Here is a 23449-nt window from a genome sequence, read left to right on the forward strand (position 1 = left end):
CTTTCCGGTTCCTTCATTTTTGAAGTTTTCTATAGCGCGAACTCGACCCGAAGGCATCAGAGCGCTTTACACAGGCACCAGTGACGTCACAGAGCGACACCGTCCTTTTTGGTGGGCACGGGGGGAGGGGGGAACAAGTGATTTACCCAGAGTCACAGGAAGCTGAGCTCACACCAATGGTATTTTTGTCCCGTGACGCACCGGCGGCGCAAGGGGCTTGTCCAATCTTTGGTCAACATCGCCGGCGTTTCAGGAAGTACGGATGATAGGAGCCTTGCTATTGGAGGTTTTGTTGGTCCAATGAGTTCACTCGGCGGTGAGTTTCCTCTCTGGTCCACGGCCCCTGTCAGTACAGAATGTCGGGAGTTCACGAATTACCCAGTTATGCGGTTTCCTCACCGGTCCGCACTCAATGATTTATGATCCAAACTTTCTTCGAGATAAACGTTTGTGATTGGTGGCGGCTCTTGTCCAATGAGTGGGCTTGCTTCTTACACTTTCGCGCTGAAAGTAACGAGTTTTGACACATTCGGACTCCTTATTGGTGCCAGCTATTTCATGGCATTTTATGTCCAAGGATAAAGGAGAGCAATAATATTCACCTTTTGGTCCTCCTCTCGAGCAACATTATAAAACCTTACAAAAGCCACATATATCATGCAGTATTCTATTTACTACATAGACTATTGTTAGTATGCCTACAGATTTTAGTAATAATTGTTATTTAGCCATGCAAATTGCAAATCCCACGTGTAATTCGAATATTAGTAATATTGATTATTTATTCATGCATCACCCGTTAATAATATTACTGTTAATAGGTTATATAATTAGTATTTATGCTAAATAGAGGGGCATACAAAATGTTGTACTACCGGCTCCATCAAGGGACAGGAATGTGATCAGGCTGTGGTGCTATAATTCATGAGTGCAGCAAAGAGGAGGGAAGAAGGATTCAGGGATGCACCCATAATTGAATCACTCCTCTAAAGGTGTGTCTTAGCCATTGGTCGCATGTGTTGAAACAGCCATGTCTCCAGGTAGTCATAAATGGATATGATGTGGACCTGAAGCGCAATACCGAGGTTTCCTGTCTGCCATCAGCTTATACTTTCAGTCTCTAGAGGTAAGTGTTTTGGCATATTGTCCTGGAAGGGGCTCAAAATGGAAATTACCCAAAATCCTACTGTAGAAAGTGTCCATTTATTTAATATGGTGCTAACTACTGGTGTGTACTGTAGCCCATCTCTCAGTCCTCCAAAGTGTGTCAGGCATCAGAACTGAGGCATATGGAGAGAAATTAAAATTTGCCTTAGTTGAATGGGGTAGCGCATTCGATTGAAGGCCTGCTGAATGGTTGCCTGTTTACAAATCTGGTCTGCTATGGCTTCTGAGTATAGGATTGAGACCCCCGGGAATATTGCAATTGCCCCCCAATCTTTTCCTTTACCTTCCTGTCTAAAGTTTTCCAAAGTCTTTGTTTGATTCCAAAATCAGTTCTACAACATTTCTAAGCTGCTCACATGTGAATCGCAGAAAGTGTTTGATGCTAGTTCTGAATAGAAACCTCTGAGGTGGCCAATGTTGCTGCTCATGCCCTGGGACATTTTGGTCATGAATTGCAAGTATCTAGCCAGAAGTAAGGCGCTGCTTTACTTGAACTGAGATTTATACATTGAAATACAGCTTTTTCAGTTTTCATTGTAATTTACATGATGCGGGCTTTCAAAACGTCATTATTGAATGTGTGAAAATAATTAAATGAAGATGATGTAGTCAAAGAATGTTTACATTTTTGAGTATCTCTATTCTTACCTTTGCTAAGCCTGAGCTCTGTTGAACAGGTTCTAACCTAACACGATCATTTTAAAATAGGCCAAGAATAGCCCTGTTATCATGTGACTAATGCTATATTTGACAGGTCGATAGGCTATCACCGGAAGTAGTCAATTATTGTTTTTAAGTACACTACCCATTATCTCTACATGTCAAAGTTTCCTCCCTGGCTTGTTGTGTGTGTACTTCTGTTTTAAAGCTTTGGGGGATAGATGCAACATCCTCCACATAGCCCTCAAAGTCTCCTGATGGCTTTTGGCACATGCAGTGTAGGTGGCTCTATTCACCCTGCTCGCGATACCTCTTCTAAAAATTCTAACTTCGGAAAGTGGAATTTACAATCTTCATTTGTACATTTACAACAACTCGCAAATGAGAAAACATTGTAATATCTAAATTCAAATACTGCTTCCAGTCAATGGTAAGTCAAAAACAGTAGTATTGGTTGAGGGAATTCACTTGTTGTATTTGGGGCTCCAGTGAGTTCACCTCCCTGAGAGGTTGAAGACCCTTTAGTGTCAGTGGAGAGAGGAAAACTGACTCAAAGAGACATTGTACATTTTAGATGAAGGGGATGGAAGCCATTGAAAGCTTCTTAACCTGATGTTTCTTTACATTAACTCTTTCTGAAATCACACACTGATTTATTTAACTTTGTGTTTATATTTTTAAAAAGGAACAGAAGTTCCACATAAATGTGCAAATATGAGGCTTAAATCAAAATGATATACAGTATGTACATTGCCGCAATGCATCACAGAGATATACTACGGGTTGGAAACCCCTCAGGTGCCAGTTTTATCATAGGATCACGCAAGGTGATGCAAGGGTAACGCAATCCTAAGGTCAGAATTACCAAGCCACGCAGCGCCACCTCGCGTGGCCCCTGTGGCTTGGTAAATCTAGAATAACGCAAGGCAGTGGAAGTCGCTGCCGTGCGTTACTCTGCACCGGGAAGGCGTTCTATGGATGGAGTCACCAATGTATTTTGGCGCTTTCTCAGATTTACCAAGACTGGTAAACCTGGGAATGCGTAAAAAAAATCGCACCCATTCGTAAAAAGAAACACAAAATGAGGATAAATATTTTCATTTCTCCTTGTTTCTTCTTTCTAAGTGTCTGCAGCACATTTAGAAAGAGGAAAACGTCTCTAAGGATTGCTTTTCTGCAGGAAGGGGGTGCTTTCCTGCACAAAAACAATTCTGCGTGCAGCGCAGACACTCTTGCACCATGGCGCAAGGCGAGTTATGTTGGAGCTAGGCATCACTCAGTGCACCAGCGCAGTGAGAGAGCAGTAATGCGCCATAACTTTACAGATATGGCGCATTCCTGCCCTGTCCATGTGAGGCAGCTCAGCAGGTTTTCTTGCTGTATTGTGCTGCATCAGATGGTGATGCATCTGCCCTGGGGGAGGACATTGGTAGTTTATAGCACAGCCGATACCATATATCATCTTATATGTACAACTTTTATTATCAACTAATTCTGAAAAAAGAGATAGAATACAAATGCAGGTGAGCGCATAAGGAAAATGGGAGGGGAAAAAGAAGAAATAAAGAAGGGTGCTTAGGCAAAAGCAAACAGCAGCAAGTGTCGTAGAGTGTGCAGTTTACTATATATGTAGTTCAAGATATTGTTTCATATGTTTGGAAATATATGTCCTGTTCTTTTTATGCAAAATCTTCTCAAGTGATGCACGTTGTGGTGTCACACATTGAACTATTCAATTACCAAATTACTACCCTAGTGAAGAAAAACAAAGGCATTTGTTCTGACATCTGTCTATATCCCTGGTAAACTGAAACTGGGGGCATATTTACAAGGGCATTGCACCACAGGAACGTCACGTTTAACGATTTTCCTGTGGCGCAATGCCCTGCTCAATGTTTACAATGTGGCACAATCGTTTTTACATGCAAACTGCTGTTGCTAATGTGTTGCGAATTGTGCACTGACTCCCCGGTCCACCGCAGCTACTCGGGCTGATTGTTGTGGAGGGAGAACAGAGCGCTCCTACTTCCTGGTAGTGCCATTTCTTGGCGGCCATTTTAGTGGGTTGACGCTCCAGTGTTCCCTGAGCCCAATCTATATTAACTTCATTCGCCCCGCGCAGCGGTAGCGCCTTAGACGCGCCGAAGAGGCGCCAAAGAGAAGCCAGTCTGCGCCAGTCCGCGTCCAGACTCTCCCAGTCTCCGGACCCAGCTGTCATCATGGTAGGAAATCTCCTCACATACAGCACTTCCTCACTATATGCATTGCGTCCTTCGGTCAACCCACTATGTTTGCATTCAGTCCTTCCCTTACACCCGAAGGCCCACTGCAAAACTTGTGATTGGGGCATAACTACTCCAAATGTTGTGAAAAACCCCTCCAAGCAGAAATGGAGGATGTTCCTTCTTAACTGCCGTTCCCTGCCCAAACACCATACTGAACTGGCCATGCTGATAGAGGAGCTCAATCCAGACGCCCTCTTTCTAACAGAGACATGGCTTCAGCTAGAAACTGATCCTGCAATAGCATGGGCCACCCCCCAAGGCTATACTATTAAACATTTGGATCGCAAGACTGGCAGAGGTGGAGGGCTGGCTATTATCTATAGGGACAACTTTAGATGCCGCATCACTCCCTCCCCCATGCCAGCCTGTGAGAACCTACATTTCACTCTTGAGTTCTCCCCATCCACTACTTTCTCCGGTATCCTAGTCTATCGACCACCTGGCACCCTCAACAACTTTATCACTAACATGACGGATTTAGCTGCCAACCTAGTGCTCACCTCGGCAATTTCACCCTGCTGGGCGATCTTAATTTACACCTAGATGAGCCACTTGATTCAACAGCCAATAGTCTTCGAACAAACTTTCAGTCCATTGACCTGGCTCAGAAAGGCTTTCAATCAACGCATGTTAAGGGACATCTACAGCAATCTAGATAGCTTAACCGTCGAGGCTCCAGTACCACTATCCTGGACCGATCATTTTTTAGTACCTTTTACATGGTCCACTTGCTCCCCCCCCCATCTCACAAAATCACAATAAGCAGCGGGGAAGAAAATGGGCCTCCCTCCCACTTTCTAAGTGGAAACTGGCTCTTATAGAACACCTACCCCCAAATGTGACCAATCCCAATACAGCCATTGTCAATTTTGATAACTGGATCTCCAGTTCCCTTGACCTAGTCCTACCAGAGGAATCTTTGCACTTAATAAACAGAACCAAAGTGGCCCCCTGGTACTCCCCGACTCTCAGGACTATGAAGCAATCTTGCCGCAAACTAGAGAGAGCCTGGAGACAAGATTACTCACAATCAAAGCAAGTTGAGTATAGAGCCGCAATAAAGCTCTATAAAAATCAAATAAAATCTGCTCACTGGATGAATTCCCCCTCCTAGATTCCGACACTTTAGACAGAATGCTTCTTAAAGTCATCTCGGGATCCCCCAATGACCCAGCACCCCCGCAAACTCTCAATAAGGTGATGGACATCATCCGCCCTGTCATTCTGGATGTCCTTAATGCTTCCATCTCCTCTAACTCCGTCCCAGCACCATGGAAATGTGCGATGGTTAGGGCCCTTTTGAAAAAGCCCACCTTGGACCAGAACAACTTGGCCAATTTCCGCCCCATTTCCCTACTTCCCTGGATGAGCAAACTGCTTGAAAGGCACATCAATAATATCTTAGTGGACTACTTAGAATCAAATAGTCTGCTATGCGCCTCTCAGACGGGTTTCCGCCCGCAGCATGGAACTGAAACTGCTCTCCTAGCAGTGACGGAAGAAACTAGATTGGTGCTGGACCGGGGAGGAAAAGCAGCCATCATACTACTCGACCTCAGTGCCGCGTTCGACACTGTCAACCATGCCACACTGCTACACCGTCTGAAAGGCATGGGCGTGTCGGGCGCGGCCCTGGAGTGGCTGACCTCCTTCCTGGACGAGCGCTTCTTCCAGGTGTTTGAGGGCAAAGCAGTCTCCCCTAAGCAACCACTTAGATGTGGGGTTCCTCGGGGCTCCTCCCTGAGCCCCACACTTTTTAATGTCTATATGCGACCTCTAGCGGAGATAGTCCAGCCCTTTGGCGTGCGTATTGTCACCTACGCGGACGACACCCAGTTGGTGGTCTCTCTGGACCACACTGAGGAGCCGTCCAACACCCTGGGCCTCTGTCTAGAGGCCGTTGCTAAGTGGATGCAATCGTCCTGTCTCAAACTTAACGGGGAGAAGACAGAGATTATGCTATTGGGTAACCCTTCTCCGACCATTTTGACATCAATTTGGCCCACCTGCCTTGGTGCTCCCCCCCCTCCCAAACCGCAGATAAAGAGTCTGGGAATCTGGCTCGATAAAGCGCTGGACTTCTCGGTCCAGGCTACCAAAACTGCCTCCACGTGTGTCGGCCTAATGAAAATGCTCCACAAAGTACTCCCTCTGCTTCCTTTCCAGGCGAGGAGAATCATGGTTCAGGCCCTGATACTCTCCCGCCTGGACTATGGAAATGCGCTATATCTGGGTGCCCCGGCTTCAGTGACCAACAGGCTCCAAGTCACGCAAAACTGCGCCGCCCGATTATTATTCAACATCCCCCGCTGGCAGTCAGCCAAGAAAGCTCTAAAAGAATTGCACTGGCTCCCGATGGCTGCTAGAGCACAGTTTAAGGCTATGTGCATTGTGCACAAATCTTTCCATCGAACAGGCCCTGCCATCCTGTCCCCCTTAGTTGTGCCCTACGCTCCATCCAGAGCCCTTCGCTCGGGATCATGGCACCTAGTTACCACTTCTAAAATCAACAAAGCACGTTGGGGCGGCCGTTCCTTCTCCCATACTGCTGCGAGACTTTGGAACTCCCTCCCCTTAGCCCTCAGAGAAAATAATAACCGGCTGGCTTTTAGGAAAGCTTTGAAAACCCACCTGTTTGCAAAAACGTGCTAGTCTCACCCTGCGGCCCGCCACAGTGATCAATTAAAGCGCTGCGAGGCCTCCGGGTAGTCTATGCGCTATATAAATATAATTTTTTCATTTCATTTCATTTCATTAAGACACTTTTTGTGACTTAATGCTGCTTTGTAAATATGGTATCCTTTCACGCGGGTATCTGCGTGAAAGGCGAATGCAAAGGGTGTTCCACTGCAGCACCCGTTGCTTTTCGATGCTGCCCCAGATTTATAAGGAGGTGTGAATCTGAGGCCGCATCAGAAACTAACGCCATGCAAGAGCAGGTATTACCATTCTGCAGCACACAGAGACAGAGCAGAACACTGTGAATGATTGTTTACGTGCAGGAAGGTAAACATAAACAATCATTCCCTGCAACGCCGGCACCCTTCCACTGTGGTGCAAGGGAGCCTGCGTTGATGCAAGACAGCTCATTTTAACGGCAGCAGTAGGGAAATTGTGGGTGCGGCGTATTGTTGTTAATACGGTGCATCCCTGCATTTTGGAAATGTCGTACAGCGGCACTGCCAAATTTGGCGCAGCCCTGCCCTCTGACATTTCCTTGTAGGTATGCCCATTGGTTCATCGATCCTCTTGAGTTTACCGACAGGCACTAGGGAGTCCTGGCCCACCTATATTGCTTGCGTTCTGCTGTTTTGATCTCAGTAACATATGCATAGGCATGTTCAGCTGTGAGATGTTTTATCCTGGAGACAGAAAACCGAAGAGCCTCCAACCTACGGAGACAAAAAGTCTGCAACCTACGGAGGCAGAAGAGTCTGCAACCAACAAAGAGAGAAGAGCCAGAAGTACCAACAGAGACAGAAAAGTCTGCAACCTACGGAGGCCGAAGAGTCTGCAACCAACAAAGAGAGAAGAGACAGAAGTACCAACAGAGACAGAAAAGTCTGCGACCTGCAACCTACAGATACAGAAGAACCTGCAACCAATAGAAACAGCAACCTACAGAGGCAGAAGAACCTGAAATCAACAGAAACAGAAGGGCCTCCACCCTACAGAGATGGAGGCACCTGCAACCAACAGAGAAAGTCTACAGAGACAGAAGACTATGCAAGCTACAGAGACGTAAGAGCATCACCCTACAAAGGCAGAAGCGCTTGCAACCAACAGAGACAGAGGAGCTACCATCCTGCAGAGACAAAGGCACCAGCAACGAACTGAGACAGTCTACAGAGACATAGGACACTACAACCTGCAGAGACCTCAGAACTACAACCTACTGAGGCAGAAAAGCCAGCAACTAATAGATGACAGAAACCTAGAGAGGAAGATAAGCTTGCAAACAACAGAGACAGACGTGTCTCCATCCTAATGAGACAGAGGCACCGGCAACCATCAGAGACAGTCTACAGAGACAGAAGACTCTGCCACCTACAGAGACCTAAGAGCTGCATCCTACAAAGGCAGAGGAGCCGGCAAACAACAAAGACTGAAGAGCTTCCATCCTACAGAGACAGAGGCACCGGCAACCATCAGAGACAGTCTACAGAGACAGAAGACTCTGCCACCTACAGAGACCTAAGAGCTGCATCCTACAAAGGCAGAGGAGCCGGCAAACAACAAAGACTGAAGAGCTTCCATCCTACAGAGACAGAGGCACCGGCAACCATCAGAGACAGTCTACAGAGACAGAAGACTCTGCCACCTACAGAGACCTAAGAGCTGCATCCTACAAAGGCAGAGGAGCCGGCAAACAACAAAGACTGAAGAGCCTCCATCCTACAGAGACAGAGGCACCGGCAACCATCAGAGACAGTCTACAGAGACAGAAGACTCTGCCACCTACAGAGACCTAAGAGCTGCATCCTACAAAGGCAGAGGAGCCGGCAAACAACAAAGACCGAAGAGCCTCCATCCTACAGAGACAGAGGAACCGGCAACCATCAGAGACAGTCTACAGAGACTTAAGGCAGTGCAACCTACAGAGACCTAAGAGCCAGCATCCTACAAAGGCAGAGGAGCCGGCAAACAACAAAGACCGAAGAGCCTCCATCCTACAGAGACAGAGGCACCGGCAACCATCAGAGACAGTCTACAGAGACAAGGCAGTGCATCCTACAGAGACCTAAGAGCCTGCATCCTACAAAGGCAGAGGAGCCGGCAAACAACAAAGACTGAAGAGCCTCCATCCTACAGAGACAGAGGCACCGGCAACCATCAGAGACAGTCTACAGAGACAGAAGACTCTGCCACCTACAGAGACCTAAGTGCTGCATCCTACAAAGGCAGAGGAGCCGGCAAACAACAAAGACTGAAGAGCTTCCATCCTACAGAGACAGAGGCACCGGCAACCATCAGAGACAGTCTACAGAGACTTAAGGCAGTGCAACCTACAGAGACCTAAGAGCCTGCATCCTACAAAGGCAGAGGAGCCGGCAAACAACAAAGACTGAAGAGCCTCCATCCTACAGAGACAGAGGCACCGGCAACCATCAGAGACAGTCTACAGAGACTTAAGGCAGTGCAACCTACAGAGACCTAAGAGCCAGCATCCTACAAAGGCAGAGGAGCCGGCAAACAACAAAGACTGAAGAGCCTCCATCCTACAGAGACAGAGGCACCGGCAACCATCAGAGACAGCCTACAGAGACAGAAGACTCTGCCACCTACAGAGATCCTAAGAGCCTGCATCCTACAAAGGCAGAGGAGCCGGCAAACAACATAGACCGAAGAGCCTCCATCCTACAGAGACAGAGGCACCGGCAACCATCAGAGACAGTCTACAGAGACAGAAGACTCCGCCACCTACAGAGATCCTAAGAGCCTGCATCCTACAAAGGCAGAGGAGCCGGCAAACAACAAAGACTGAAGAGCCTCCATCCTACAGAGACAGAGGCACCGGCAACCATCAGAGACAGTCTACAGAGACAGAAGACTCTGGCACCTACAGAGACCTAAGATCCTGCATCCTACAAAGGCAGAGGAGCCGGCAAACAACAAAGACTGAAGAGCCTCCATCCTACAGAGACAGAGGCACCGGCAACCATCAGAGACAGTCTACAGAGACAAGGCAGTGCAACCTACAGAGACCTAAGAGCCTGCATCCTACAAAGGCAGAGGAGCCGGCAAACAACAAAGACTGAAGAGCTTCCATCCTACAGAGACAGAGGCACCGGCAACCATTAGAGACAGTCTACAGAGACAGAAGACTCTGCCACCTACAGAGATCCTAAGAGCCTGCATCCTACAAAGGCAGAGGAGCCGACAAACAACAAAGACTGAAGAGCCTCCATCCTACAGAGACAGAGGCACCGGCAACCATCAGAGACAGTCTACAGAGACAAGGCAGTGCAACCTACAGAGACCTAAGAGCCAGCATCCTACAAAGGCAGAGGAGCCGGCAAACAACAAAGACTGAAGAGCTTCCATCCTACACAGACAGAGGCACCGGCAACCATCAGAGACAGTCTACAGAGACAAGGCAGGGCAACCTACAGAGACCTAAGAGCCAGCATCCTACAAAGGCAGAGGAGCCGGCAAACAACAAAGACTGAAGAGCCTCCATCCTACAGAGACAGAGGCACCGGCAACCATCAGAGACAGTCTACAGAGACAAGGCAGTGCAACCTACAGAGCCTTAAGAGCTTCTATCTACAGAGACTGAAGAGCCTGCAGCTCACAAAGGATGAAGAGCCTAAAACCTACAAAGACAGAAGAGCCTTCAACCAACAGAGACAAAGGCACCGGCAGCTACTGAGCCATTGTGAAGCTTTGAGAAGACTTTTGGATAAGTTTGCCAATCTAAGGGGATCCCTCAGAATCACTGGCAAAGAGGACTGAGTTCATTTGACATCATTCTGAAGACTATTGCTATCCCCAGTCTGACGTGCCAACATATGTTATGTGTATTTGTAAAGCACACTATCACCCGCCAGGGAGTCCTGGCACTACAAACCCTGTACACACTGCAAATCCTGCAATATCAACACAGTGCACCTACCACAGTATCAATTCAACTGAAGTCTCTTTGGCTTCCACGACACTGTTGGCACGGTCATGTCCTCTACTGAACAAGACTGGTTCTTCGCTGCCCCTGGCTGGCACTTTAGATTTGACGCTGAATTCTTTTATCTTCCCCATTCAACTTCTACATGGTTAGAGAACCTTCATGTAGAATACATTTTTATTGTTGCTTTCGGACATTTTTGTTCATCTTATTTATGCCCAAACAGGTTAGGGCCGTTATTCCTCCCCTACAAGAACTATGATTCTCCATTTCCATTTATTATGTTCGTGACTTCTAGTAAATACATTTTTGGCCTTGCATTTTAAGCTTGGTTTGGACCATGAACTACACTGCTTTGTTAGCCCGACCACCACTTTGGTATATCTAAAGATGTATCTTTGTGCTTGGTGAAGCTTCTTTCAAATGGTGAGCCATGCGACACCCTTGGTGAAAGTGTTGGTTCACCCCTATAAGATGACCAGAACTAGTTGCTTGCCCTCTATACCCTTTATCCTGCAAACTGGATTGCTAACAAGTGAATGAATGAATGTAAGTGCATTTATATCTCTGTTAAAGTCACCTCATATCAATCTAAACGTTCCTAAATGTCTAATCTGGTCTATAATGTGCCCAATTACATAGTAGTTTTTTAGTAAAATGTATTTATTCAGTTTACCAAAAACGTAAACAGAAACCACACATAGTGAGTAGGTAGGAGTCTTGCGTTAGTTCGACTAATACAAGATTATCAATTCAGTGATGTAGGGATAAACATTAAAACAAATTGTGGCCTTCAGGAAACAAAATACAAACTATGGTAGATGTAAGTCAGACTCGTATAGGATAGTCACATTTCCGATATCATTTCAAGGTTTCCGGGGGTCAGCTTTTGGGTGGGGAGAGATGGGGAAGGTAAGCTCAGGTAGAGTGAAGATGCTCAAGTCTGTCTATATGCAGTGAGTGGTCTCTCATGCTGCAGGCTTGTGGGTTTCTAGTCGATAAAAATCAATGTGGGCGAGAAGCCTTAGAGCAGATTATTTATTTGGTGTGAGGAACTGATGCATGGTAGGGAATATCCCAGGACTCGAGGCGAGTATACCAAGGAGCGGTCATAGTTTTATGGGAAGGAGGGTTGTGGTGCAGTTGAATCAAGGAAATAAGATCAAATCTTGTTGAATGGATCCACCTGAGCATTCAATCTACATCTGATTGTGTCGCCGTTTGGCTTACAGATCTTGACCACCGCTGGTGATGTGGATATCGTTCTCCCGTGGAGGTCTCGGACGCTTCAGTTGCACACTACTGTTGTTGATAATGGACTGCCCTGTGTATTGATATGTGTTCACCCGTTTTCTAGAAAACATTCACCATTTATCCTTCCATCTTTCCAGTATTCTCAAGGCATCTCTATAATGGGGGAAAGGGAATAGCGCTCAGAGTGATCAGCACTCCCGTATCATTTATTAGGACTTTATGGGTTGGAAATGATCATCTTTTGCACGGCCTCCCCCCAGATACTTGTCTTCTTTTGCTGAACCTGTTTTTGTTGGCCAGAGACCTCTGTGAACTTTACCCCTATCAACCAAAGGTACAGTGTTTGGGCTCTCTTTGTAAAAGGGTCATACATCTAATTGGCACATTTAATTTGCTCGTAAGTCCCTAGTATATGGTACTATCTGTACCCAAGCCCAGTAAATTAAATGCTACTAGTGGGCTGAAAAACTCATGGTGGCACCCACTCAAGAAGTACCGTGAAACATGTCCTACAGCTAGCATCTGAAGTTGGGGGGGAGGGGAGGGCAGTTTTAAACTTCAATTTTGACTTGGCAAAAAAAACCTTTTGCCAAGCCTAAACCTTCCTTTTGAATATTTCTAAGTTACCCCCATGGTAGGTCTTAAATGCCCATAAGGCAGGGTGCTCGGTGTGTAAAAGTAGGACAAGTATATTTAATGATTTACGTGTCCTGGCAGCGAAAAACCTACAAAGTTGTTTTTCACTGTGGCAAGGCTGTCTCTCCCATAGGTTAACGCAGGTTTACACTAATACCTTTAATAAGTTAATAAGTGATAAAACTGAGTATGGGAATAGCTAGAAAAATATTCAAGGACTCCTTTTAATAATAACCTGAAATCCAATGTAATGGTCAAGTCGAATGTTATAAGGTTATTCTAGAAATTACACCTTTGCATTTTCCTGCCTAAAACCAAGAGACTTTCCTGCCAGTGTTCAGCTGTCACCTGACCCCTGATGGCTCCCCTGTGGTGAGATGTGTATTGCTCCCTGACAGTGGGCAAAGGACTCTGGGTGTGGGGAGAGGGTCTCCTCCCTTAACAGGATGATCGGGCGCTCTGCTCAGCCACTTCCTGAGTTTCAAAGGATGCCTACCTATCACTGGCAGATGAGGATCACACCTAGGCATGGCTCCGGTTTGTCTCCCTAGTCAGGCTGGCTCCAAATCCACAGAGAGGATCTGACCTGAAATGGTGTAGGTGTGGACAAATGTTTGCCCTCCCCACCTACATGCTGGCAGTGGACATAAATATGGAACCCCACAGACCTCTCCTCAGAACAGTCCTGGACCTGTGAAGAATCAGCAGAAGGACTGCCCTGCTGTCTGTAGAATCTGCTGGCCTTGAACCTAGGACCCCAAATGTGACCCCCAAGTGTCAGTTGACTGACTTCCTGTTCCAACTGGACCTGCCCTGGACCCTGCTGCTGGCCTCTGTTGGAGTAAATCCTAATGACAGGTGGTGCTTCTCAGGTCCTGGACTCTTGGCTGGTGTTAAAGTGTACTTGTCCCCAAATTGCAAGAAGTGGGACTTGGAAAAGCTCTTCCGACTTTCTGCCTGGAGAACCAATGGAGGGCCCAATTCACAAAGGTAAACGTAGACGTTTGGTCTCCGCTCAAAACAAAGCCAGCCATTGTTGAGCACCACTGAGGATCTAGCTTCCAACTTGCCCCACGGACAACTTGTCAACAACCACTTTTTCTCCATAAAAGTTTCCAAGTCAGAAGGTAAACTTTGCACGGGGACGCACCTGGTCCCTGTACACCGCAGGTGAGCCCTCAGCCTTAACCTTTGACTTTGACCCAATCTAGCGAGACCAGATACCCACTCCTCATACTTTGTGTGCTTCTCGCCGCTATTTCTGATTCGCACTTTAAAAATTAATATCTCTAGTTCGCCATATTGGATTATTATTACGTTTTAGTGTCAGTTAGTTATTAAAAATAATAAACTTTATTCGATTTGATAAACAAATCATAAAATCATGTTAATAACTATTCATTCATAAAATATGTCACAAGGATACATCAAAAACAAGCTGAAAGAGGGTTACCACATAAAAGATTAAAACCACTTACACTAGATAGTGCGTGGAAATGACAGAAATACCTCAGGAGTTCAGTCCCCCCTCATGGTTCTTAGCTATAGAGCAGCTCTTAAGAAGTTAGACACAAAAGAGTGTAAAAATATCAGACGACAATTTTAAAAACAACAAAGCTGTACGTGCCTGCCTAAATCTAACTTTTCTTAACAGGCCCTTCGAAAACATTTTTCTGGGGTAGGCGTAATACGGGCAGAGAAGGACTAAATGAAGGGTATCCTGTGGAGACCTATTGTCGCAGCCACAGGGCCCTCTCTCTTCTGAATTTATAATAAAACCTGCCGGCGTCGCCAATACACGATGAACAAAATTTAATCTAAAACCAGTAATTAAAAATCTATCATTTGCACTCGTCATTAATGTTAGATATGGTTCTATACCCTAAGTTGTTTTAACTAAAACATGATCTCTCACTGTGTGTTTAACAAGTTCAGTGGCTTCACGTTGCGCCGTGGCAAACTTTGAATACAAATCTTTGATGTCCTCCTTCTCCTTGGGTCTTATTGTGTCCAGTTTGGTAAACAGGTCTACACGCCCTAGTTTGGTAAAGGAATACCTGACATATTTTATCAAGGGAATTTTCAGCGCGTAATCTAAGGAAAGACAATCCTGGATTACCAGCCTTGTCAGACCCGCCTCTACGTTTGTCCAAATCTTCAGCCAACATAATAGGGGCTTAACTGCCACCAGGTCAGAGATATATTTGACCCCCAGTTCTTCGTGTACGCTAAATGCCGGGGTACTATGAGGGGCCTTCGGTAAATGCCTCAAGTATTTATTCTCTTCCCTTTGCAAACTAGTAGCCTTGACAAATCCCCACACCTCGTTTCCATATAGAACCTTGGACCAACAAATTGAATTATATAACTTTAAGATCGTGCCCGGAGTCCAACATCCTAGCCTTTGTGCAAAATTTGCAATAGAAGCTGTAGACCTGTTCAGGGCCGAGCACTTTTCCTCTAATAAATGTTTAAAATTCAAATATCCATCAAAAAACACGCCCAAATATGCAAAGGCTGGGACTTTACCTAGGGTATGTGAGCCTATGGTATGTGAGCCTATGGTATAATTATAGGATTTACTTGGCTTCTTCCCCATTTCCATAACACATGATTTTGCTAGATTAGGGTACATATCCAAGTTTTCCATAACCTTCACAAAACCATTAATTAAAAGCTGCAAACCATGTGGGGTGCAGTCGAGGAGCACCACGTCATCTGTCTAAAGCAGAACCGGGGCCGCTCTTACACCTATTCTCGGCAGGTCTGCCTTAATGCTGCGCAAAGTGGAATCTAGACCGTTTATATCTAGGGTAAACAAAAACGGCGCTAATATGCATCCTTGTCTGACCCCACTTGAACACTTAAAATAATCCGTTGCCTTCCCATCCTGTGTGTATCTAACAGGAGTTGTGGTATTGGAATGTAGCGATTGAAGAATATTTATTATTGCCGGATCCACCCCGAATTGCCCACAGTTTGCAACGATTCACACGGTCAAAGGCGAGATCCATAAAGGCTAAGTATAGCGCCCCAGACTTAGCTACTGTATATTTTCTGGTGATGAGGTACAAGTTGAGACATTGATCTGTGGTGAATTTCCCCGGGCAAAACCCGTATTGAGCATCCGTAATGATTTGTTTAGCCTCTGCCCATTCCATCAACCTGTTTAAAATCACCCGCCCCAAAACCTTCGCTGAGACATCTATCAGAGATATGGGGCGATAGCAGTGTGGGCTATCCCTATCGCCTTTTTAAAAATTGCCACAATAATGGCGGGAGGCCAAGATGCTGGCATTGCTAGTTAAAAGAGGGGCTCAGACCTCCGTGTTACAACAAAAGAGGTCTGGTGGGATCCCATCTGGCCCCGGTGCCTTGTTCCTCATCAGACCCTCAATTCCAAGCCTTACTTCGACAGGGAGAAGGTCACAGAAATAATATTTAGTGTTGATTTTGGGGTCTGCAGCTCATCCCGACTATGTGAGTGGTTATATAAGCCCTGAAAATGCTGCTGCCATTGTTCTGGAAGAATATTATTGCTTAGCCCTGGCTTGTTCGGTCCATGAAACAAGGATTATTAAGTACTCTCCAAAAGCGGGCAGAGTCCTTCAGCTCCGCCGCCATGGTGAACTCTTCCCAGGCTGCGAGCTGTAAATGGCCGTTTAGTCCTCTAACAGCTAACTTAAACAGCAAGCAGCCACCCACTCCCTGTCCCGAGGAGTCTGCTTAAGTGCCACTTTTAGCTCTCTTAGGGCCTGCGAGCATTGGCTATCAAACCACCTAGGAGCACCCCCACTGGACGTGTGTGTTGAGGACTTCAACAAGTTATCAACCAAGTTTGCAATATTTGTGAAAGCCTCTATTAATTCAGCCTCTTCCACTCCTAAATCTAAGCATTTCAATATTTCCTGATAACCTCTATCATAAAAGGAAATATTAAAGGCAACAGTGTCAACCTGGGCCCATCTCAGCCTTCTGCCTTGGTCGGTCACAGCAGTCGATGAACCCCATTCCTGTCTGTTTAATACTGGTTATTAGGATGGAACAGCAAGCACTAAGATAAGTGGATTATGATCACTAAACACACTGTGTTGAATATTAAAATTTGATCCACGTCTTTTCAATAAAGTGGAAACAAAAATAAAATCAATGTACGAATGGCATCCTCTCACTTTAAATGTAGGAGGAACCGCACTACCCTTTGTATTAACAATCATGTCCATCGTGTCGGTTAACCCATAGGAATATAAAAGACCAGTCAGTTCCCTCCCCACCTGGGTATGCTCCAGGTGTGGTCCCTTCCTTAATGGACAGGTTGACCAATCACCCTGAGCCGCCCTCAAGTGTGGGCACAAGTGACAGTTAAAATTGTCGACTAAAATCAATTGTGATTGAGCCAGCCCTTTCCCTCGTGTGCGCTCCAGCCGTGTATTTAGTTCTTAGAGACTGCTCGCGCCCTGCACATTTGGCATTGCATTATAAAAAGGTATTAAAATTAACCTAAAGAATTTATTCAAGAATTTTTATCCTTGGACAACATTTGAGTCCCATGCCAGGTTCTTCCGACTGCCCTGAATTCTCAAATCTATTAACATGATCAGGCCCGCTTTGCTCTACCGGAGAACGAACTAACTGCTGGGCAAAAGAAGGTTTTATATATTTCAATATTTTTTTTTACCTGTCTCCCATGTTTCCTGGAGGCATATTATGTGGTACTCCCTCATATTAGTATGCCATTGCTCCTCCCCAAATTTACTAGACAGCCCTGCTATGTTCCACAAGATAATTTTTATATATCTCCCCCACCGCTCCCCACAATAGAATCTTTTCAGCCCTTTAACAGTTTGGCTTAATAAAATGGTGTCATCTGCATATTGTAAATATTTTATCTCTTTATCCGACACAAAAGGGGAATGAGAGTTAACATTATTAAAATGGGATGGGAGATCGGACATAAAAAGGTTAAAAAGGCAAGGAGCCAAGACACATCCTTGTTTTAAGCCTACATTCGCTTCTAGGCGACGGGTCGTATGTCTTCCGTCGCCAACTTTGATCTGTACCCAAGTATCGGAGTATAATAATTTAATCATTTTTAAAAGTGTTTCAGATATAACCCAATTAATTAACTTCGACCAAAGAACATTTCGGGGCACAGAATCAAAAGCGGCTTTTAAATCTATGAAACAAATATACAATTTTTGTTTCCTACACTTGGCTCTTTCTCCTAATAATGTCAATAAAATCAAATTAGTATAAGTTGATTCTCCCTTTCTAAAACCAGTTTGTAGATTTGGGATCAAATCCTCTGTTGTAGCCCATGATTCCAATTCATCCAGCAGACAACTAGCAAATATTTTCGCATCTACATCTGTTAATGTTATTAAGCGATAGTTTGCGGGATTATCCCGGGGACCACTTTTATAAATTGGTTGGATGATACTTCCCGGCCATGATTCCGGAATAAGGCCTGTTTTAAGCACATCATTAAACACGAGCGTTAATAACTCTTGCCAGTTCTTTATCTTAGCCTGAAAAATGGCATTTGAAATACCATTCGGTCCAGGCGCTCCATTAGATCTCATCTTATTTATTATTTTCTTTACTTTATCAACAGACCATGGCTCAATATCAACAAATCTTAGTGAATCATAAGCACTGGAATGTGACCCCCCATCTACTATCTCAGATTGGCAATGATGTAGGTTACATTTACCTTCATCGCACTGTGGGCATTGAGAAACAGTTTTCAAATTGTTAAAAAAGTTTACCCAAATGAATTCATCAATATTGACACTATTACTTCTATAATTACCATTTTCAAGGTTATTAATAATACCCCAAAATAGCCGCGCATCATTAGATTTACATACCCAATGTAATTTAGACCAAGTTTCTTCATAATATGCCTGTTTAGCCTTCCAAATTTCGTTCTTATAACCCTTTTTCAGATCTCTAATTTGTAAGGATATCAAAAAATACGATGACCCTTTTGCTTTCCTATATAGTAATCTTATTGTTTTATTAAGGCTTCTTTTAAGGTGTAATAAGCGATAAGAAAACCACCCTGGATTCATAGGATTTAAAATTAAAACCCCAGAAGGTTTCTGGTTAGAAAATGTAACCAAAAGCGCATCACATAAACCAGGCTAAAGAGCAGCCATAGATTTTCCTTCAACATTAGCAACTTTAACATCCAGAATTAAACGAGAAAGAACTTCTAAAATTTCCTTCTCAGTTTTATCATTCCATATCAGCCTTTTAAGATTAAAAGGGGTAGAAACAGTTTTAAATATTCTGGATTCAGGCAGATAATCAAAGGGAAAATTGAAACAGATGACTTAGGGATTGTGATCACTCTCAATCCTGGGAACTATCTCATAACTTTGGACTAAATTAAAAAGTTTCTCTGAAATTATTGTATAAATTGATTATTGAGGTACTACCCACACGATGAACGAAATGTAATCTAAAACCAGTAATTAAAAATCTATCATGTGCACTTGTCATTAATGTTAGATGTGGTTCTATACCCTAAGTTGTTTTAACTAAAACATGATCTCTCACTGTGTGTTTAACAAGTTCAGTGGCTTCACGTTGCGCCGTGGCAAACTTTGAATACAAATCTTTGATGTCCTCCTTCTCCTTGGGTCTTATTGTGTCCAGTTTGGTAAACAGGTCTACACGCCCTAGTTTGGTAAAGGAATACCTGACATATTTTATCAAGGGAATTTTCAGCGCGTAATCTAAGGAAAGACAATCCTGGATTACCAGCCTTGTCAGACCCGCCTCTACGTTTGTCCATATCTTCAGCCAACATAATAGGGGCTTAACTGCCACCAGGTCAGAGATATATTTGACCCCCAGTTCTTCGTGTACGCTAAATGCCGGGGTACTATGAGGGGCCTTCGGTAAATGCCTCAAGTATTTATTCTCTTCCCTTTGCAAACTAGTAGCCTTGACAAATCCCCACACCTTGCTTCCATATAGAACCTTGGACCAACAAATTGAATTATATAACTTTAAGATCGTGCCCGGAGTCCAACATCCTAGCCTTTGTGCAAAATTTGCAATAGAACCTGTAGACCTGTTCAGGGCCGAGCACTTTTCCTCTAATAAATGTTTAAAATTCAAATATCCATCAAAAAACACGCCCAAATATGCAAAGGCTGGGACTTTACCTAGGGTATGTGAGCCTATGGTATGTGAGCCTATGGTATAATTATAGGATTTATTTGGCTTCTTCCCCATTTCCATAACATATGATTTTGCTAGATTACGGGACATAAGCAAGTTTTCCATAAACTTCACAAAACCATCAATTAAAAGCTGCAAACCATGTGGGGTGCGGGCGAGGAGCACCACGTCATCTGTCTAAAGCAGAACCGGGGCCGCTCTTACACCTATTCTCGGCAGGTCTGCCTTAATGCTGCGCAAAGTGGAATCTAGACCGTTAATATCTAGGGTAAACAAAAACGGTGCCAATATGCATCCTTGTCTGACCCCACTTGAACACTTAAAATAATCCGTTACCTTCCCATCCTGTGTGTATCTAACAGCAGTTGTGGTATTGGAATGTAGCGATTGAAGAATATTTATTATTGCCGGGTCCACCCCGAGTTCACCCATAATTGCCCACAGTTTGCAACGATTCACGCGGTCAAAGGCCGCAGTGAGATCCATAAAGGCTAAGTATAGCGCCCCAGACTTAGCTACTGTATATTTTCTGGTGATGAGGTACAAGTTGAGACATTGATCTATGGTGGATTTCCCCGGGCAAAACCCGTATTGAGCATCCGTAATGATTTGTTTAGCCTCTGCCCATTCCATCAACCTGTTTAAAATCACCCGCCCCAAAACCTTCGCTGAGACATCTATCAGACATATGGGGCGATAGCAGTGTGGGCTATCCCTATCGCCTTTTTAAAAATTGCCACAATAATGGCGGAAGGCCAAGATGCTGGCATTGCTAGTTAAAAGAAGGGCTCAGACCTCCGTGTTACAACGAAAGAGGTCTGGTGGGATCCCATCTGGCCCCGGTGTCTTGTTCCTCATCAGACCCTCAATTCCTAGCCATACTTCATCCAGGGAGAAGGTCACAGAATTAATATTTAGTGTTGAGGTTGGGGTCTGCAGCTCATCCCGACTATGTGAGTGGTTATATAAGCCCTGAAAATGCTGCTGCCATTGTTCTGGAAGAATATTATTGCTTAGCCCTGGCTTGTTCGGGTCCATGAAACAAGGATTATTAAGTCCTCTCCAAAAGCGGGCAGAGTCCTTCAGCTCCGCCGCCTTGGTGAACTCTTCCCAGGCTGCGAGCTGTAAATGGCCCTTTAGTCCTCTAACAGCTAACTTGTAACTTAAACAGCAAGCAGCCACCCACTCCCTGTCCCGAGGAGTCTGCTTAAGTGCCACTTTTAGCTCTCTTAGGGCCTGCGAGCATTGGCTATCAAACCACCTAGGAGCACCCCCACTGGACGTGTGTGTTGAGGACTTCAACAAGTTATCAACCAAGTTTGCAATATTTGTGAAAGCCTCTATTAATTCAGCCCCTTCCACTCCTAAATCTAAGCATTTCAATATTTCCTGATAACCTCTATCATAAAAGGAAATATTAAAAGCAACAGTGTCAACCTGGGCCCATCTCAGCCTTCTGCCTTGGTCGGTCACAGCAGTCGATGAACCCCATTCCTGTCTGTTTAATACTGGTTATTAGGATGGAACAGCAAGCACTAAGATAAGTGGATTATGATCACTAAACACACTGTGTTGAATATTAAAATTTGATCCACCTCTTTTCAATAAAGAGGAAACAAAAATAAAATCAATGTACGAATGGCATCCTCTCACTTTAAATGTAGGAGGAACCGCACTACCCTTTGTATTAACAATCATGTCCATCGTGTCGGTTAACCCATAGGAATATAAAAGACCAGTCAGTTCCCTCCCCACCTGGGTATGCTCCAGGTGTGGTCCCTTCCTTAATGGACAGGTTGACCAATCACGCTGAGCCGCCCTCAAGTGTGGGCACAAGTGACAATTAAAATTGTCGACTAAAATCAATTGTGATTGAGCCAGCCCTTTCCCTCGTGTGCGCTCCAGCCGTGTATTTAGTTCTTAGAGACTGCTCGCGCCCTGCACATTTGGCATTGCATTATAAAAATGTATTAAAATTAACCTAAAGAATTTATTCAAGAATTTTTATCCTTGGACAACATTTGAGTCCCATGCCAGGTTCTTCCGACTGCCCTGAATTCTCAAATCTATTAACATGATCAGGCCCGCTTTGCTCTACCGGAGAACGAACTAACTGCTGGGCAAAAGAAGGTTTTATATATTTCAATATTTTTTTTTACCTGTCTCCCATGTTTCCTGGAGGCATATTATGTGGTACTCCCTCATATTAGTATGCCATTGCTCCTCCCCAAATGTACTAGACAGCCCTGCTATGTTCCACAAGATAATTTTTATATATCTCCCCCACCGCTCCCCACAATAGAATCTTTTCAGCCCTTTAACAGTTTGGCTTAATAAAATGGTGTCATCTGCATATTGTAAATATTTTATCTCTTTATCCGACACAAAAGGGGAATGAGAGTTAACATTATTAAAATGGGATGGGAGATCGGACATAAAAAGGTTAAAAAGGCAAGGAGCCAAGACACATCCTTGTTTTAAGCCTACATTCGCTTCTAGGCGACGGGTCGTATGTCTTCCGTCGCCAACTTTGATCTGTACCCAAGTATCGGAGTATAATAATTTAATCATTTTTAAAAGTGTTTCAGATATAACCCAATTAATTAACTTCGACCAAAGAACATTTCGGGGCACAGAATCAAAAGCGGCTTTTAAATCTATGAAACAAATATACAATTTTTGTTTCCTACACTTGGCTCTTTCTCCTAATAATGTCAATAAAATCAAATTAGTATAAGTTGATTCTCCCTTTCTAAAACCAGTTTGTAGATTTGGGATCAAATCCTCTGTTGTAGCCCATGATTCCAATTCATCCAACAGACAACTAGCAAATATTTTCGCATCTACATCTGTTAATGTTATTAAGCGATAGTTTGCGAGATTATCCCGGGGACCACTTTTATAAATTGGTTGGATGATACTTCCCGGCCATGATTCCAGAATAAGGCCTGTTTTAAGCACATCATTAAACAGAAGCGTTAATAACTCTGGCCAGTTCTTTATCTTAGCCTGAAAAATGGCATTTGAAATACCATTCGGTCCAGGCGCTCCATTAGATCTCATCTTATTTATTATTTTCTTTACTTTATCAAGAGACCATGGCTCAATATCAACAAATCTTAGTGAATCATAAGCACTGGAATGTGACCCCACATCTACTATCTCAGATTGGCAATGATGTAGGTTACATTTACCTTCATCACACTGTGGGCATTGAGAAACAGTTTTCAAATTGTTAAAAACGTTTACCCAAATGAATTCATCAATATTGACACTATTACTTCTATAATTACCATTTTCTTTTTTTTTTTTTTTTAAATTTTTTATTAGAAACCGTTAGCACACAATAAAATACAGACAAGGGCCTACAACCACCAGGGCCGGCCGCTATAGAGCCCGAGGGCCCGCAGTATAATTACCATTTTCAAGGTTATTAATAATACCCCAAAATAGCCGCGCATCATTAGATTTACATGCCCAATGTAATTTAGACCAAGTTTCTTCATAATATGCCTGTTTAGCCTTCCAAATTTCGTTCTTATAACCCTTTTTCAGATCTCTAATTTGTAAGGATATCAAAAGATACGATGACCCTTTTGCTTTCCTATATAGTAATCTTATTGTTTTATTA

The sequence above is a fragment of the Triturus cristatus genome, chromosome 1_1 (genome assembly GCF_964204655.1).
Source record: "Triturus cristatus chromosome 1_1, aTriCri1.1, whole genome shotgun sequence".
In the NCBI taxonomy this organism is placed as follows: Eukaryota; Metazoa; Chordata; class Amphibia; order Caudata; family Salamandridae; genus Triturus; species Triturus cristatus.